General features: G+C 39.9%; 1 pseudogene; it reads left to right on the top strand.

Annotated features, from left to right (window-relative positions):
* Positions 1 to 562: 562 nt before the first annotated feature.
* On the top strand, positions 563 to 16,351 carry LOC132097313 (solute carrier family 12 member 2-like; annotated as a pseudogene).
* The last annotated feature ends 1,642 nt before the right edge of the window (positions 16,352 to 17,993 follow it).

A 17,993-nucleotide genomic window follows, 5' to 3' on the forward strand; every position in this document is an offset into this window, starting at 1 on the left:
CTTAAAGTTCATTTCAACATTTATTAATAGGCTACATTTAAAATCTTTATGAAGAATTCATTTGCAAAAATCATGTTTTTCATTGTGTAGTCTTAAACTGCAGTTGGGTTATTTAGACTAGGTTAAAATAATTACTAAAAATACAGCTAACTAACACAATAAAGACATGATAACAAAAAAAAGTAAATAAATCAGCAAATAAACTTCATATATTTTACAAAAATGTTTAGTAAAAGCACTGTGAACTAACAGGTGTACGGATATTATCACTGCTCACTGGCAGCTCATGTTAGTTTATGCACTAACTAGTGTTAACTAGTGTTAACTAGTGGCTGTGAGAGCAAACGCGCAATGACGCGCCGCTGGAGACGCGCGGTGACGCACGCGAAACAATCAATGAAAAAATCAGCAATCAGCTGATTTTATTCGATCCTGACCCTAAAACACTCTTTGACCTCGGAGTTCGGTGAGCGAGCACAGAAGCCGAAGCGCAGTCTGTAGGGTCACGGGGGTCGGTACGTCTGACCGATTATAACCGGCGCTGATCTCCTGATTCTCCATCATGTCAGATCAGCCCTCATCTCCTCCGCTCCGGTCACCGGGCTCCTCTCAGAGCCGCTTCCAGGTGGATCCGGTGGCGGATGCTCCTAAAACTCCTCCGGGATCGCGCTCCTCCGCCGGAGAGGAGTCCAGGAGCCGGTTCCGCGCGGTCAGCTTCTTGAACCCGTTTGACGCCGGTGTGAACGGAGACACGGTGAGGAGCGAGGCGAGCCTGCACTCGTCCACCGGGGGTCTCAGTCACTTCTCGGACACGCACTCCAGCACGTATTACCTGCGCACCTTCGGGCACAACACCATCGACGCGGTGCCCAACATCGACTTCTACCGGCAGACCTCGGCTCCGCTCGGGGAGAAGCTCGTGCGCCCGTCGCTGTCGGAGTTCCACGATGAGCTGGAAAAGGTTCGTTCATCATCATCATCATCATCATCCTCTCTACTGCAGGACTGATTTATATTAATATACATTAACCGATTTGAAACATTGTCCGAAAACATTTTCGTTACCTGAAATAAAATGAAATACAAATTCAGTTTCAACAATTTTCATTTTCATGCTGTGTAACTTAAAAACCCTGAAACGTATATTTTAAACAATATTCTTTTATGCAAAATTAATAAAAATGACAAAACACACCACATAATATACAGACATGTAACTACATGCAGAATACAAACTAAATACAAAAATAAAAATTCAAAATATTAACAAATAGTGAAAATAAAATAGAATGAATAAAATACTAAAATAAAATTCAATAACACAAAATCGACAAAAACACAACAAAATGACTTAAACCTTAAGTAAAATTGAAACGAAAATTCAAGATAGAAAAAAACTAAAAACAAAAATAAATTATAATAGTATCTCAATCTCAATTTTCACCCACATAATTCTGATTCAAACTTAACATTTAATTATTGTTTGAAACAAAAAATGCACTTCAAGTGAACAAGCTTTTCTCACTGTGACAACTAGCCCCGGGCTGATTTCACATGAGAAGCTCATTATGTCGTTGCATGCTGCATTAATGTGACCCTGAACCACAAAACCAGTCACAAGGGGCAGTTTTTGAAGTTCTTAGCAATGCATATGTTTTTATATATTTTAGGATATTTACAAAATATCTGATTCATCTGTATGTTTCATCTCTTATGGTTGTAAGTCGAGTGACTTGCATGACGTCAGACAGGACACACACACACACACACACTTGTGCACTCGTCCTCAGACAATAGTCTCTCTCTCACACACACACACACACACACCTCGAGTGATCCGGGTCACGTCACAATGTCAGCGTGTGACCCGCACGTCTCTGTCAAAGACCCAGTGTCCCCTGGACATCAGCAGACACACACACACACACACAGGTTACACACTCCAGTCCGAGTCTGACAAACTCTGTCAAAGCACGTCTGTTCATCAGGACTTACACTACAGACAGAACCAGTGTGTGTTCATTCTTCTTCCACATCATGTCTCGTCTTTCAGTCTAGTAGAAAGAAGGCATCCAAAACACACTTTTTAAGAGTTTGTTTTATTGCACTTTTTCTATTTGCATCTGTAGGTTTCACCGTTTTTTTTTATTCCTCTCTATATTCTGAAGGTTTCATTCACACTGACTTATACATCATTTCACTCCTAAAACATGTTGAGAAGACTCAGTGATAAACAGAGAAATAAAAAAAAACTAATATGACAACAAAATCAGACAAGAACCTGGCTTTAACCAATGATCAGATTTATGTTCTCACCCACGTTTAACATTTTTGCTGGCACTTTTTCTATATGCATGTGTTTTTTAGAAGAGTTGAAACTCTTGAAAATGATTGTGATGATTTAAACAGATGGAAGCAAACAAGCATGATAATGAAACGTTGCTTCATTCAGGAAGGATTATTGCAGTCATGCAAAAACTACTAAAAATGACTACATTTGGACTAAAATTAAATGGAAAATATAACAATAAAAGCTGATTCTAAATATTAATGAAACTGTAATGATACTAAAATAACACTGCATGAAAAAGAAAAGATATATACTTCTCTACTCATGTGCATTTTAACATCTCTAGTTGTGTTTTCATTGAAATCTGGTGTTTTTGTGACTCTGTTATGATAAACGTTGTGTTTTTTCCCATTTCTAAGTCTCGTTTAGATAAAAGTGTGTTCTGCTAACGCAAACCTGAGATACTGCTCTTGCTCTTCTGCCTGTTAAATAATAATAAATCATATTAAACGCTTGAACTGATGTGTAGGAGTCGTTTGAGGAGGGATTTCCATACGGCGAGGAGCTCACGGCCGCTGAGATCATCACAGCCAAAGACGTGTCCGATTCCAAGGGCGGCTCGGTCAAGTTCGGCTGGGTCAAAGGAGTGCTGGTCAGTCTGACCTCTGACCTCCATCAGCACACACACACACACACACACTATTTTCTTCTGCGCTGGAAGCTCAAGCTCAGGTTTGTGTGTAAACACCTGTTTCTGATGATGCTTGTGTGCAGATACGATGCATGCTGAACATCTGGGGAGTGATGCTGTTCATCCGGATGTCGTGGATCGTGGGTCAGGCGGGCATCGGTACGATAACTGACCAGGAGCACTGACCCCAGATCAGGTCAAGTATCCAGTCACAGATTGTGTTGTGTTCCTGCAGCTCTGTCCTGTGCCATCATTCTCATAGCTATCGTGGTCACATCTATCACTGGACTCTCCACATAAGCCATCGCCACCAACGGCTTCGTGCGCGGAGGTCAGTGTCTTATTATCAGTGTCTATATATATATATATATATAATTGTTATTGCTGATATTTGTTGTTGTTGATATCTGAGAGTTTTGGTCATATTTGGTCTAAAGTGAAGCGTCTGTGTCTGTGATTGGCTGTTTTTAGGCGGGGCGTATTACCTGATCTCCAGGAGTTTGGGTCCAGAGTTTGGAGGATCCATCGGTCTGATCTTTGCCTTTGCTAATGCTGTCGCTGTGGCCATGTATGTCGTGGGTTTTGCAGAAACTGTGGTTGAACTTCTGGATGTGAGTATGAACACAAATACCTTGGATGGATGATGATGATGATGAAGAATAAGCATGGCAGACTCATGCATTAGTGTCTTTGGTCATGCATTTAATTTATTTTTAGATGTGCATGCCTGCTGTGGTTGTTTGAGAATGATATATATCATCCATATAGATTAATTCCTAATGTTTTATGATGTACTGTAAGCACAGTGTTGTCTCTGTGTTTGTCAGAGTATCGACGCTCTCATGACGGATGAGATCAATGACATCAGGATCGTCGGCACGCTCACCGTCATCTTACTGCTGGGCATCTCTGTCGCTGGGATGGAGTGGGAGGCAAAGGTCCGGATATTCCTACATTCACATGTCTGCAGATACAGAATCAGATAGCTCTGCATGTAAAAAAAATATTCTGCTGATTTGCAAAAAAATTTAAATAAGTCCTATGACCTAATTTGATGATGCTTAGATCAAAAATATCAATTTCGATCATGCATAAGAGTTGTTGTTTTTTTAAATAACAATCTTTATTGCACTTATCAAAAAATAACAAACGCTGTCAAAAGTATCAAAATGTATCATATAACTTACAATCTGCAAAGGAGTGGAAAACGTGAAAATCAGGATTAGTCATAAAATAATATCACAGTTGAGGATTGATCAAAAAGTTATAATGTTTCTCAGATTCAGACAGGAATCATGCATTTGTTGTGTTTTTCTCCTGATAGAGGAAGAATGGAAGACAAATACACCAAATAAATTGTTGTAAAAGCAATAGTGCTAAGAAATGCATCATATTTAGTGAGAAAGTGTGACTCTTTCCTGCAAAAGAGACACTATTTTTGGAATCAGCAGCCAGAAATAGTAAGAAATAGTGTTATTTCTGCAGAATTTGTAAGTCACATCATGTGTTTGACAGGCCCAGATTGTGTTACTGGTGATTCTTGTGGCAGCTATTTGTAACTACTTCATTGGATCATTCATCCCCCTGAAGTCAAAGGAACCACAAGGCTTCTTCGGTTATAACGGTAGGTCGTCTTTACTCATCTGTGATCATTGATAATTATTGAAGATCAGTGCTGGAGGAACAAATCCAGTGACGAGTTCATTCCTGTGTTTGTCCGTCTCAAGGCTGCCATAATGATGGAGAACATGGGTCCAGACTTCAGAGATGAAGAGACCTTCTTCTCCGTCTTTGCCATCTTCTTCCCTGCCGCCACAGGAATCCTAGCAGGAGCCAATATATCAGGAGACCTGGAGGTGAGGATCATGTATCCTTTCAGTGATCAGTTCTACATTTGTGCCCCTGGACACAAATGTTATATTCCTTTAAAAAATCATTGAAGTTAAGACATTGGTTAATAAAACTGGATTAAATACATCTGTTTAATTGATGCATGACATTTTTACATTTCACTGGTTTTATTTTTATAATGAGTAAATGAAACATTAATTAGACATCTTTACGTCTGACCTTATTGAATATGCATTTGTAGGAGTTTATGGGAAGAGAGTATTAAAATGAATCACACAACGTTTGCGTTCGTCTAATTGGTGTTTGCACCATTATTAAACTCTTCACAAAAAAAAACATGTTTTAAAGTAGGCAGGCAGTTATTTCACTGGTCATTATGATAATGATCTGCTGTGTCTGTGTTCTTTCATGTGTGGATTGTAGGTAAATCACACGCAGAATGGGGCTTTTATGTAACTGCGCTCTAATACTAATTTGTCTTGTTCAGTAAATCTGGCCCGTACTACGCTATCCCTAACACTGCTGTTTTCTGAGAAGAGATGTGGTGAACTGGTTCAGCTTTACTGATGCTCTGTGTGCTGCTGATGATCTCTCAGGTGATGAGTTTGGTGTCTGGCTTCGGGCCGCTCATCACAGCTGGGATCTTCTCTGCCACGCTCTCGTCAGCGCTGGCGTCTCTGGTCAGCGCTCCCAAAGTCTTCCAGGTCAGGACACAAGCAAACCTCTTTCTGAAAAATCTATTGAGTCATTTCAACTCTCATTGTCTTACTTAAAATTGGTTTTAAACTCACAAACACAAAAGTATGCTCTTCTCTTGTTGCATTGAAATAGATCACCCTGTTTTAACTTTACAAGAGGAATGCATTGAAAGAGTAAAATGTTACAAATATTTGGGTACATATATATATGTGTTTCCTTGCTCTCAATGTTAGATTATGGTGATGTGATCTATATGCATGCAAGTTTATCCTCACTTATGTATAGCATGCTGCTTCACCATGTTTACCATGCATGGACTACTCTAAAGGAAACACGTACTTGCATTAAATATTTTTTTGATTTATCACATGAGTACAGGTCTAAAAGATGCAAGCATTGATGCATTTTTATGACATTCCATTTTCCATTACAAAAAAAAAAGTGTGTTTGGGCAGTTTATTTGGTTTTATCTGAAAAACAGAAGCATGCTGAATCTCTGGTTTCAACAGCTCTGTGGTCTGATAAGTAATAAATAATGTGACGAGCACAAGAAAAACACATTAATTAGCCATTTGCATCTGAAAAGTATCCGTTACACATTTCTCCTGTCTGATTTCTTGACACATTCCCTTTGTTATTTCAATATTTTCTCATCTTTTGCAGTCATTTCTACTGTTTAACATAAGAGACTGATACAAAAGCTTGTACTTTCAGAATTTTGTGCAATGATTATCTATAAGTTGCATGTTGAGTAATTTATTCTGCAATCATCAGTGAGCGTGCATCATCATTTTGTTTGACACGTCCTTAAAAATGCCATACTCGTGATTAGTTACTCGTGACTAAAAAATGTGGAAAGCTGGAATGCAATGTAAATCACTTTGGATTGAAAGTGTCTAGCTAATGCAGAAATCATGAATGATTAATGATGTATCTTGCATGACCATACCCTATATATTGGCCAAATATTATACACTATACCTGTAACAAGGAGTCGGAGGCGTTCGGATCCATATGCAGCATTTATTAAACAGAATGGTAATCCAGGCAGAGATCAGGAATGGCGTCAGGTGTGTCAGGGATAACCAGAATCGTAATCAGAACCAAGCAGGGATCGGGACAGGCAGCGGAGAATCAGAGTCGGAATAAACAGTCCAAAGGTCAAAACACAGGAATAATAAACACAGGGAAAAACGCTCGGAAATGTCAGACTGGCTAAACAAGACTTCGCAGTGAGTGAGAGTGAGTGTGCTGCTTTTATGTGTGTGTGTAAATGAGGTGCAGGTGTGGCAAGGAAATTGGCTGATGAATGAAGTGCAGGTGTGGCAGGGTGATTGTGATGCAGTGACTCATGAGTAATGTAGTTCGGGTGTGGTGCAACAGTTTGAGAGGTGCTAGTGTCCAAGTGACAACTGGTGGTGAATGGGTGGAATGGTCCTGACTGGAGTGCCCTCTACTGAAGCTCATGGGCACTCCATCTAATGATCGTGACATAGCCCCCCCCCCCAAAGGAGCGGCTTCCAGACGCTCAAAACAATCTAGGAGGGCGGTGGAGCGGAGGAGGAACAGGAGAAGGGATGGAGGGCCAGGTCCATGAAGAAGTGCCGTGGTCGGGGACAGAGCAGGCAGAACTGGAGCCCTTCCTGGGCCTAACTCAGGAAAACAGGAGCCCCTTCTGGACCTGACATAGGAGACAGGGGCCTGCCATGGGCTTAACTCGGGAACAGGAGCCCGCCATGGCCCTAACTCGGGAACAAGGGTCCACCAAGGCAGAGCAGGTGGCGTGGGAGCCCACCAGAGTGGAGCAGGTGGAGCTGGAGCCCAACAGGGAGGAGTAGAGGACCACCACAGCCGAGAAGATGGGACAGAAGCCCACCAGGGCGGAGCAGAGGACCACCACAGCCGAGAAGACGGGACAGAAGCCCACCAGGGTGGTGCAGAGGACCACCACAGCCGAGCAGACGGGACAGAAGCCCACCAGGGCGGAGCAGAGGACCACCACAGTGGAGTCGATGGCACCGGACCGCAAGTCTGCTCAGGTGGGACTGAAACAGATAACATTGACAGGTTAATAGCAGCCTCCGTGGCCATGATGAGATGGTAGCTGGCCTCCGTGGCCATTACAGGGTAGGCGGTTAGTTCATGGAGGACCTCCGTGGCCATGACAGGACAGACAGATAGTTGGTGGATGGTCTCCGTAGCCCAGACCGGAATGAATGAGAGCTCATTGACGGCCTCCCTGGTCGTGACAGGATAGGACGAGAGCTCTGAGATGTGACGAGGCTCTGGGAGTTCGGCTGAGATGTGACGAGGCTCTGGTAGATCTGTGGTGATTTGATTGGGTTCATGAAGATCAGCTTTGACTTGACTGTGCCCATGAAGATCGTTGGTGACTTGACTGTGTTCATGAAGATCAACTGTGACTTGACTTAGTTCACGGAGGTTAATGGTGACTTGACTTAGTTCACGGAGGTTAATGGTGACTTGACTTTGCTCATGAAGATCGTTGGTGACTTGACTTTGCTCATGAAGATCGTTGGTGACTTGACTTTGCTCATGAAGATCGTTGGTGACTTGACTTTGCTCATGAAGATCGTTGGTGACTTGACTTGGTTCCTGAGGATCAACTGTGACTTGACTTGGTTCCTGAGGATCAACAGTGACTTGACTTGGTTCCTGAGGATCAACAGTGACTTGACTTGGTTCCTGAGGATCAACAGTGACTTGACTTGGTTCCTGAGGATCAACGGTGACTTGACTTGGTTCCTGAGGATCAACGGTGACTTGACTTGGTTCACGGAGGTTAATGGTGACTTGACTTTGATCATGAAGATCGTTGGTGACTTGACTTAACTCTGAAAGGTCGACAGTGACTAACCCTGACTTTATGAGCACCTGAGAGTTCACTGGAACCTGACTCGACTCTGGAGAGTTCACTGGAACCTGACTCGACTCTGGAGAGTTCACTGGAACCTGACTCGACTCTAGAGAGTTCACTGGAACCTGACTCGACTCTAGAGAGTTCACTGGAACCTGACTCGACTCTGGAGAGTTCACTGGAACCTGACTCGACTCTGGAGAGTTCACTGGAACCTGACTCGACTCTGGAGAGTTCACTGGAACCTGACTCGACTCATGAAATTTAACTGTTGTTTTACTTGACTTTTGGGTGTTAGTAGTGACTTGACCGGACTCTGGAAAGTCGACGGGGACCTGACTTGACTCTGGAAAGTCGACGGGGCTGGCGGCCATCTTGTGCAGTGTTGCTGGGTTGGTGGCCATCTTGTGCAGTGTCGTTGGGCTGGCGGCCATCTTGTGCAGTGTCGCTGGGCAAGCGCCCATCTTGTGCAGTGGCGCTGGGCTGGCGGCCATCTTGTGCAGAGGCTCTGGGCTGGCGGCCATAACAGGACAAGGCTCAGGAGTGGTGGATACTGCAAAAGTGCTGTGTTCCTCCTCCACAACACCCACAGTATATGCAGAGCTGCTCAGTTGGAGTGCCAGATCAATATAATACTGCAGAGTCCAGTGAGGATCATGCAAAGGCATGAGTGAGCCAAGCGGCTCAGATAGGCCACCACGAAAAAATATCATCAGGCACATCTCGTCCATGATAGATAAATGGGCAAACTCAATAAAGTTCTTCACATAGTCCTCGATGGGCCTAATTCCCTGACGTAAACGCATAAGTTGGCTTACTGGATTCATGGCTGACCTGGATTTACTCCTTAAAGCTGCTGGATCCTGGTTTGGCGAAGTCTTCTGTAACAAGGAGTCGGAGGCGTTCGGATCCATATGCAGCATTTATTAAACAGAATGGTCATCCAGGCAGAGATCAGGAATGGCGTCAGGTGTGTCAGGGATAACCAGAATCGTAATCAGAAACAAGCAGGGATCGGGACAGGCAGCGGAGAATCAGAGTCGGAATAAACAGTCCAAAGGTCAAAACACAGGAATAATAAACACAGGGAAACCGCTCGGAAATGTCAGACTGGCTAAACAAGACTTCGCAGTGAGTGAGAGTGAGTGTGCTGCTTTTATGTGTGTGTGTAAATGAGGTGCAGGTGTGGCAAGGAAATTGGCTGATGAATGAGGTGCAGGTGTGGCAGGGTGATTGTGATGCAGTGACTCATGGGTAATGTGATTTGGGTGTGGGGCAACAGTTTGCGAGGTGCTAGTGTCCAAGTGACAACTGGTGGTGAATGGGTGGAATGGTCCTGACTGGAGTGCCCTCTACTGAAGCTCATGGGCACTCCATCTAATGATCGTGACAATACCAGTCAAAGGTTTTGAAACGGTAAGATGTTTTATGTTTTTTTTAAAAGTCCCTTCTTCTTAACAAGCTTGAATTTATTTGATCCAAAGTTTTAAAAAAATTGTCTATTTTCAAATTTCAAATGTAATTTATTCCTGTGATTTCAAAGCTAAAATTTTAGCATCTTCAGACACATGATCCTTTAGAAATCATTCTAATATTTCTCCAAAAACATTAATTATTATTATTAGGTTGCAAGCAGAGGAGTAGATTTTCTTCAGGTTTTTTTGATAAATAGAAAAGGTTCAGAAGAACAGCATTTATCTGAAATATAAATCTTTTGTAACATTATAAATGTCTGTCTTAGCAAACATCCTTGCTAAATAAAAGTATTAATTTCTATAATTTCTTTAACAAAAAAAAAAAAAAAGGAAAAATTAAAAGTAATGACTCTGATCTTTGGATTGTTCTTTACATCCAAGAATCCTGAAAAAAATATATGAAACTGTTTTAAATATTAATAATAATGGTTTCTGGATAGCTGCGTATTTTCATGATTTCTGAAGATCATGTGACACTGAAGACTGGAGTAATGATGCTGAAAATCCAGCGGAGCATCACAGAAATAAATTACATATCAAAATATACTCAAATACAAAGCAGTTGTGTTAAATAGTAAAAATATTCCACAATTTTACTGCTTTTGCTGTACTTTGAATCAAATAAATGCAGGCTTGGTGAGCAGAAGAGACTTCTTGAAATATCTTACTGTTTAACCCCATAACTGTCACCGTCCCACCTGTGGGACGCTTGGCACTCTTTTTTGTTGTTGTCTTTTTCTCTATAAAATCTTTTAGTAATCATAATAAATCATATATCATTTGAAAGCTTAGAAGCTCAAGATTCATCCTGTGAAAACCATTTTGAAATCGGACATTGCTTTACCATGGAAATGGTACTTTAAAAACTAATGGCGGTCACCTCCCCCTTAGTGGGCAGGGCCAAGTGTCATAAAACATAATGCATCACGGTCTTCTAGAACCAAAACTTTTTATAATCTTGGCAACAAACATATCATTGAAAAGGTCTGAGTCTCAGGATTTCACATTTTGAGATAGAAGTCAAATTCACAGAGAAATCTAGAGAAAAAATCATTAAGCAAAATTCAAAATAGTTTTGATGACTCCCAGTGGCTGTGTGTGGTATGACGCCCTAAATAAAATCTCACAGGAACCTGTTTTTTTTCATATCAACTTCAAATTTATAACATAACTTATTTAGACACAAGGCTTTAATTTTATACCAATTTTAGAGTAAAACCTGTTATGTAAAATATTTATAATAAATAAAATATAATAAAATTAATATAGCGAATATTATTTACAGTACATTTAAACTTCTATAACTTTTTGATACTTCAATTTTTTGAAAAAATTCCACTTTTGCCAAAATCTGCTAATTTTCTTTTTTAAAAAGAGACCAACCTTATGTTTATATTCCAATGTGTTCATAAATTACAGCAATTTTAGTTTGGATAGTGCACTTTAATGCCTATTTAAAAAGGTTTGACTGGTCGTCTATATCAGTGTTTCCTATGAGTTTATGATGTTTCGTATAACCCTCATTCTGTTCTTCATGGTATCTGTTGTGATGATGGAGGTGTTTAATGTGTGTGTGTGGTTTTGTAGGCCTTGTGTAAGGATAAACTCTACCCTGGAATGCATGTTTTTGCCAAAGGATATGGGAAGAACAAAGAGCCTCTGCGTGCTTACATCCTCACCTTCATCATCGGCCTGGCCTTCATCCTGATCGGTAGACTTCACTTCACTCCATTGTCTGCTTATTTTACATTAATGAAGAAGACTGTATCTAAAATCCAGTGTGTTGGTGTTTCAGCTGAGTTAAACATCATCGCTCCCATCATTTCCAACTTCTTCTTGGCTTCTTATGCCTTGATAAATCTCTCTGTTTTCCATGCATCGCTGGCGAACTCCCCAGGCAAGTGTGAAGCAGTAATCCTCTCTGATGAAACTGAAAATGAGCGTGATGTTGACACTGATTGTTTCAGACAGTATCGTGAGTATTTCACAGATCTCCATCTGAACAGGGTGGCGTCCAAGCTTCAAATACTACAACAAGTGGGTGTCGTTAGCCGGAGCCGTGCTGTGCTGCGTGGTGATGTTTGTGATCAACTGGTGGGCAGCGCTGCTCACAAACGGCATCGTCCTGGCGCTCTACATCTACGTCAGCTACAAGAAACCAGGTCTGTTCCGTTTTCAGTTTATTCCTATGATTATGTGATAACTCTTTACCTAAAGGTCTCATTTGTCGCAATAAAATGTAAGAACGAACAGATCAAAATTATGCATTTTTAAAATTGTCAGCAAATGCACATATGAATGGTTCACAATAAGATCGATAATATGCATTTTTAAAAAAGTGAAAAATATACGGATTAATTGTTCATAATAAGATTGCACATATGCATTTTTTTTTAAGTAAAAAGATGCACATTTGAAGTTTTCGTAATAAGATCAATAATATGCATTTTTTTTAAGTAAAAAAATACACATGAATTGTACTTCATAAGATCATTAATATGCATTTTAAAAAAAGTGAAAAAAGAGCATGAATTATTCATAAGATCAATAATATGCATTAATAAGATATATCGGGTGAATTTTAGTTAAAGTAAACTAATGCAGCGCTGTAAATGACGTGGAGTAAAGATAAGCAATACAATTTTCACAGCATTTAATATATATGTTTGTTAAAGTTAGTAAATTTAAATGCAGTTGTTCTTTTTTTCATGTTAGATCATGGAACTGATCACATGTACATACCTTAAATGCTTTGGATAAAAGCATCTGCCAAATGCATAAATGTAATTGTGGTTCATGATAAAGGCACAGTTCACTTCGGATACCATTTACTCATCCTAGTGTTGAATTTCTTTCTTCTTGTTAAACAATGAGTGCAACCAAACAGTTGCCGGTAGCCAGTCACTTCAATAGTATTTTTTTTCCTTAGTATGGAATTCAATGGCTACCGTCAACTGTTAGATTACCAACATTCTTCAAAACATCTTTTATGTTTCACACAAGAAAGAATCTCGTACAGGTTTGGAACAACGTGCTTTTTAGTAAATGATGATCATTTTTATTTTTGGGTGTATTATTCCTTTGCATTGTAAATAGTTATCTCTTATTTTTTAAAGTCATAAGGCATAACTGAGTGTCAAAATGCATCTTTCTGCTGCAGATGTGAACTGGGGTTCGTCGACACAGGCGCTGATGTACAATCAGGCATTGACTCACAGTTTGCATCTCACAGGGGTTGAGGACCATATCAAGAACTTCAGGTGAACCACAGACAGATGCAGATGCTGTCATATGTGACTCTATAGAGACCCAAAACCTCTCTGAAATCATTGTTCCCACAGGCCTCAGTGTCTCGTAATGTCCGGATACCCAAACTCAAGACCAGCGCTGCTGTATCTAGTGCACGCCTTCACCAAAGATGTGGGCTTGATGGTCTGTGGCCACGTGCGCACCGTATGTAATTTCAATGAATTAACTTTGCAATTATGAGCAGTTACATAATTATGAGAGGTCTTAAATTGAGGTACTGAAAAAAAGAATTGCGATATGGTCAATGTGACGAATAAACTGCAAAAGGCTATGATTTCATTGAATAAATACAAGTGCTGGATTGCTGTGCTGCTTTGTGTTTGGCCATTACCAGCAAAACGCTTATATTTCTGCCGTTCCGAAAGCGCCACCTGCTGGCAGACAATGAAAGTGCATTTTTTACAAGCCCGTCTGCTGTTTTTGTTCAGACCAATGCGAAAATCCACCTACACACAGAGGTGGATTGTTAAGAAGCTAATTTTTAGTTAATTTATGGATAATAATTGTTTAAATTAACATAATTAATACTTTTGACTCATCCATTTTCTTAAAAGTGGTTTAATGGCTAAAATGTGAAGTGTATCTTTTATACAAATTTTTATTTTTGTGGAAACTTGTATCTGAACTGCAAATCATGCTTTTTACAGTCATTTTACAGTTTAAGATGTTACTATAGACATTGCACTAGCCCACTAATATGGTATTAATTTTATTTACCCAGGTCTCAAAAAATCTTACATTTGAGCTTTAAAATCCCGCAGAAACCCTGGTTCTTGTATTTCCCTGCAGGGATACCGTAGGCCGAACTATAAGGACATGATGAACGAGTAGATACGCTATCAGCGCTGGCTCCTGAAGACACGAATCAAAGCCTTTTATACTCCTGTGTTTGCTGATGATCTCAGACAAGGAGCTCAGTATCTCCTGCAGGTCAGAACAAAGAGCTCATGTTGTGTACTCAATCAGAACGCGTTTAAATCTAAGAATAAACCTGATGTTGTTGGGGTTCACAGACCACTGGTTTGGGTCGCCTAAGACCCAACACACTGGTGTTTGGCTTTAAGAACAACTGGAGGGACGGTGAGATGAAGGATGTTGAAACCTACATCAACACCATCCAGTGAGTCTGTGTGAAGCTCATCATGCCTTCATCTTTAAGAACTGAAATCTTCATCTGAATGATGCTGTGTGTGTGTTTCAGTGACGGGTTTGACCTACAGTTCGGGGTGGTTCAGACCTCGCAGGAGAAAGCTCCTGGAATGAAGGATCTCTTGGTGTCCATCAACATCAAAGACTTTGACAGTGATTCCTCAAAACCGTCTTCTAAATCCACCAGCTGCCAAAGCAGCCCGCTCATCTTCAGAGGTCAGAAAACGATGACGTAATGCACATTTAAAAGCTTTGTGCATCACAGATTCGTCTTAATCTGTATCTGATAAACTAATGCTAATTTCTCCTCTCTGACGATGCATGAGTGATTTCAGACTCCAAGAAGTCTCAAATGCAGCTCAGTCCTGCAGATGAGAAACTTCTGGCCGCTAGTCAACAGTTCCAGAAGAAACAGAGCAAAGGAACCATTGATGTTTGGTGGCTGTTTGACGACGGAGGTAAAGAGTTTCTGTTTCAGTGTAGTTTTGTGATTGAATGCTTGCCTTTTATAATGCTCACTGAGAGTTTAATAAACGACACTGGGCTTGATTACTCGTTGTAGGCTTGACTCTTTTAATACCGTATTTGCTAACCAACAAAAAGAAATGGCGCGATTGCAAGATCCGTGTGTTCATTGGAGGAAAGATAAACAGGATTGACCATGATCGCAGAGCGTGAGTATAACATACATTTCTACTCATGCCCAATGTATTTCATTCCTTTTGCTTAGTTTTGTAAAGAAATTAATTTGTAGGCACAGTTTCTATTCCCTATCAAAATTATTTTCAGTCATTTAAACAGAAGCCTTTAGATCTGAAGGTTTTGAAGATTTACACACGTTTTATTGGTAGTTTAACATATAAAAAAGTTCAAATACTGGAGATAATCGGCTTAGTGAAAGTTTTGGTCTCGCGCAGAATGGCAGCGTTGCTCAGTAAGTTCAGGATTGACTTCTCTGACATCACCGTTCTTTGAGACATCAACATGAAGCCAAAAGACCACAAGTAAGTTTGGATCCACTGGCTAATAATGAGTATGTTTTGCTCCGGTATCCACAAGAAACAGCTGTTGTTTGATTCTGTGCTCAGCAAGAAGATATTTGAGGAGATGATCGAGCCGTACAGACTGAAGGAGGACGACATGGAGCAAGAAGCCGCTGAGAAACTGAAGGCTGAAGAACCCTGGAGGATCACAGATAATGAGCTGGAGCTCTACCGGGCCAAGGTTACCATCAGTTACTCTTCAGGAGATGTGATGAATGATCTTTCATTGCTTTGAAATGGAGCTTCACATGTCTCAGTCCCATTGTGTCTCCAATGTGTCATCTGAACAGTGCGAACTAATCAAAACAATGACTGTAGACACATAGGCACATAATAAACAGCCTTATTTCATTGCACAAATCTTATTTAGAAGAACAATTTACATTGTTTAAAGAAAATAAACTGGAACCAATTGATTTTCATGATGATTTGATCTTAAATGTCCCCATTCTGCCAACATCAGTGTAGACAAAACATCACAGTAAAATACAGTGCTTTCTAGTGTTTTTCCTCATTCCATTGCCCGTGTGTCACATGTTTGCTTTGTTCTGTGTGAACGGCTCCATATAATGTCTGAAATAGCATCAACATCTAAGTGACGTCAGTTCTTACTGTTCCTTCATTTAGTCGAATCGCCAGATGAGACTGAACGAGCTTCTGAAGGAACACTCAAGCACAGCCAACCTCATTGTGATGTAAGTACTGACCACACAGAAAACACTTGAAAGTATGTGGCCCTTGTGAAGCACACATGCCTTGATTTGATTCACCTGAGCATCTGATTCATTTGGGTTTGACAGAACCATGCCGCTCGCCCGGAAGGGAACGGTGTCCATCGCTCTTTACATGACCTGGCTGGACACGTTAACTAAAGATCTGCCACCGATACTTCTTGTCCGAGGAAACCATCAGAGTGTTCTGACCTTCTACTCGTGAAGAGATCGTGAAGTGACTGTGTTACAATCAGTACATTTGTATATAGACCAGATTTGTTCACCGTTGCCAAAAAAGCCTAACAGTGGTTTTAATATAAGAGCTATATTAGCTATATTAGTTCTAATTTATTTGTTTACATGTTTTTAATGTAACACCACTTACCTCAAAAAAGATTAAATGACGCTTGAAATAAATTTAAAGACACAGTTCACCCAAAAATGAAAATTCTGTCATCATTTACTCAACCTCAAGTTGTCCCAACAGACAAAATTCATGCAGGTTACATACATGACATGACGGTGTGTAAATAACGTCAACATTTTCATTTTTGGGTGAACTAACCCTTTAATGTCCATTTTTGCACTAACACTCTTGAGAATAGAAGTAATTTTTGTTAATCCAGAACAGTGGTGGCATTTTTCAAATGAAAATATTGCCTCCTACAGTCAAACTCGCTCTGAACAGAGGCTTTATTTGAGCTTATCTTCAAACTGCTGTTATTAGACACTGTTAGATTTACTAAGAACCTACTAATTCTGATCATTCTGGAGAAAGTGGGTTTGCACATGTCTTAGTGCCAATGCAACACTGTTTTGGACAAGAGAGACATTGAAAGATGCAATGCAATAAATAAATGGTCTTAATTTTAACTATAATATATGTTGTGTTTTCCATGCATTATTATATCTATACATATTAATTAAAACAAAAACTGTAAAATTGCAGTTTTGGAGCGAAAAGGTTGCAGCTAAGCTGTGAGAAATGTTTAGTCAGGGCAATGGAAAATAATACACACAAGTACACCAATCATCCTTTTTGCAGTGCAGTTCATTGCACTTTTTTGACTTTTAATTGAATAAACTTTAGATTAAAACTCTGAATTGATCAAAAAAGTTTTTGTGCAGGGTTGATGAAGCAAAATGTATGACTTTAAGTCCTATTTAACACCAAGTATGGAATAAATTGAAGGGAACACAACATGTCAAGGTGTTCTTTTTCAATGCACATGTCTGAATGTCATGTCATTTACTTGAAAAACAAAATGACGAAAGATAAGAAGTCTTGTTTTCTGAGAAACTAATCAAAATAAAACAGGGACAGATATCTGCCAAAATCAACGTAATTCAGAATCAGAATTAACTTTATTTGCCAAGTGTGCAGAATTTGTGTTTTTTAAGGTGCTTTTGGTACATACCGCTATATATGAGAGCAGAAAACATTTAAATAGTAAGACTTGACATGAAAATAATAACAATGTGTATGAATCTGGAACAGAAGATTTACATACAGATTTGTGTATGTACAGTATAGAGAGCAAAGAGAAAACAAGTTTTCATAATACATTGCTATATATCTGTACTTGTTTTAAGCTTAAACTCACTTTATTTCCGTTCAATATTTCCAAGACATTTTACATTTGTCTAGTAAGTGAGTAAGTTTGTCTTGATTTAATGTTTTGATGTTTAGATGTTTGTATCGGAAAACAAAAATGCTGAGGAAGATATTCATGCTTTGCAACATTCAATGATTTAATGACTTTAATGCTCTGATTTAACACTTTTTAAGGCCTTAATTTGTGGAAGAAAGAATCAAGACTTTAAGAACAGCAGAAACAATGTTGCCGAAACTTATTGATCCGAGATGTTTTAATGTGTGCAGTGTTTCACCAGCA

This window comes from Carassius carassius, chromosome 21 (assembly GCF_963082965.1).
Source record: "Carassius carassius chromosome 21, fCarCar2.1, whole genome shotgun sequence".
NCBI classification, from domain to species: Eukaryota; Metazoa; Chordata; class Actinopteri; order Cypriniformes; family Cyprinidae; genus Carassius; species Carassius carassius.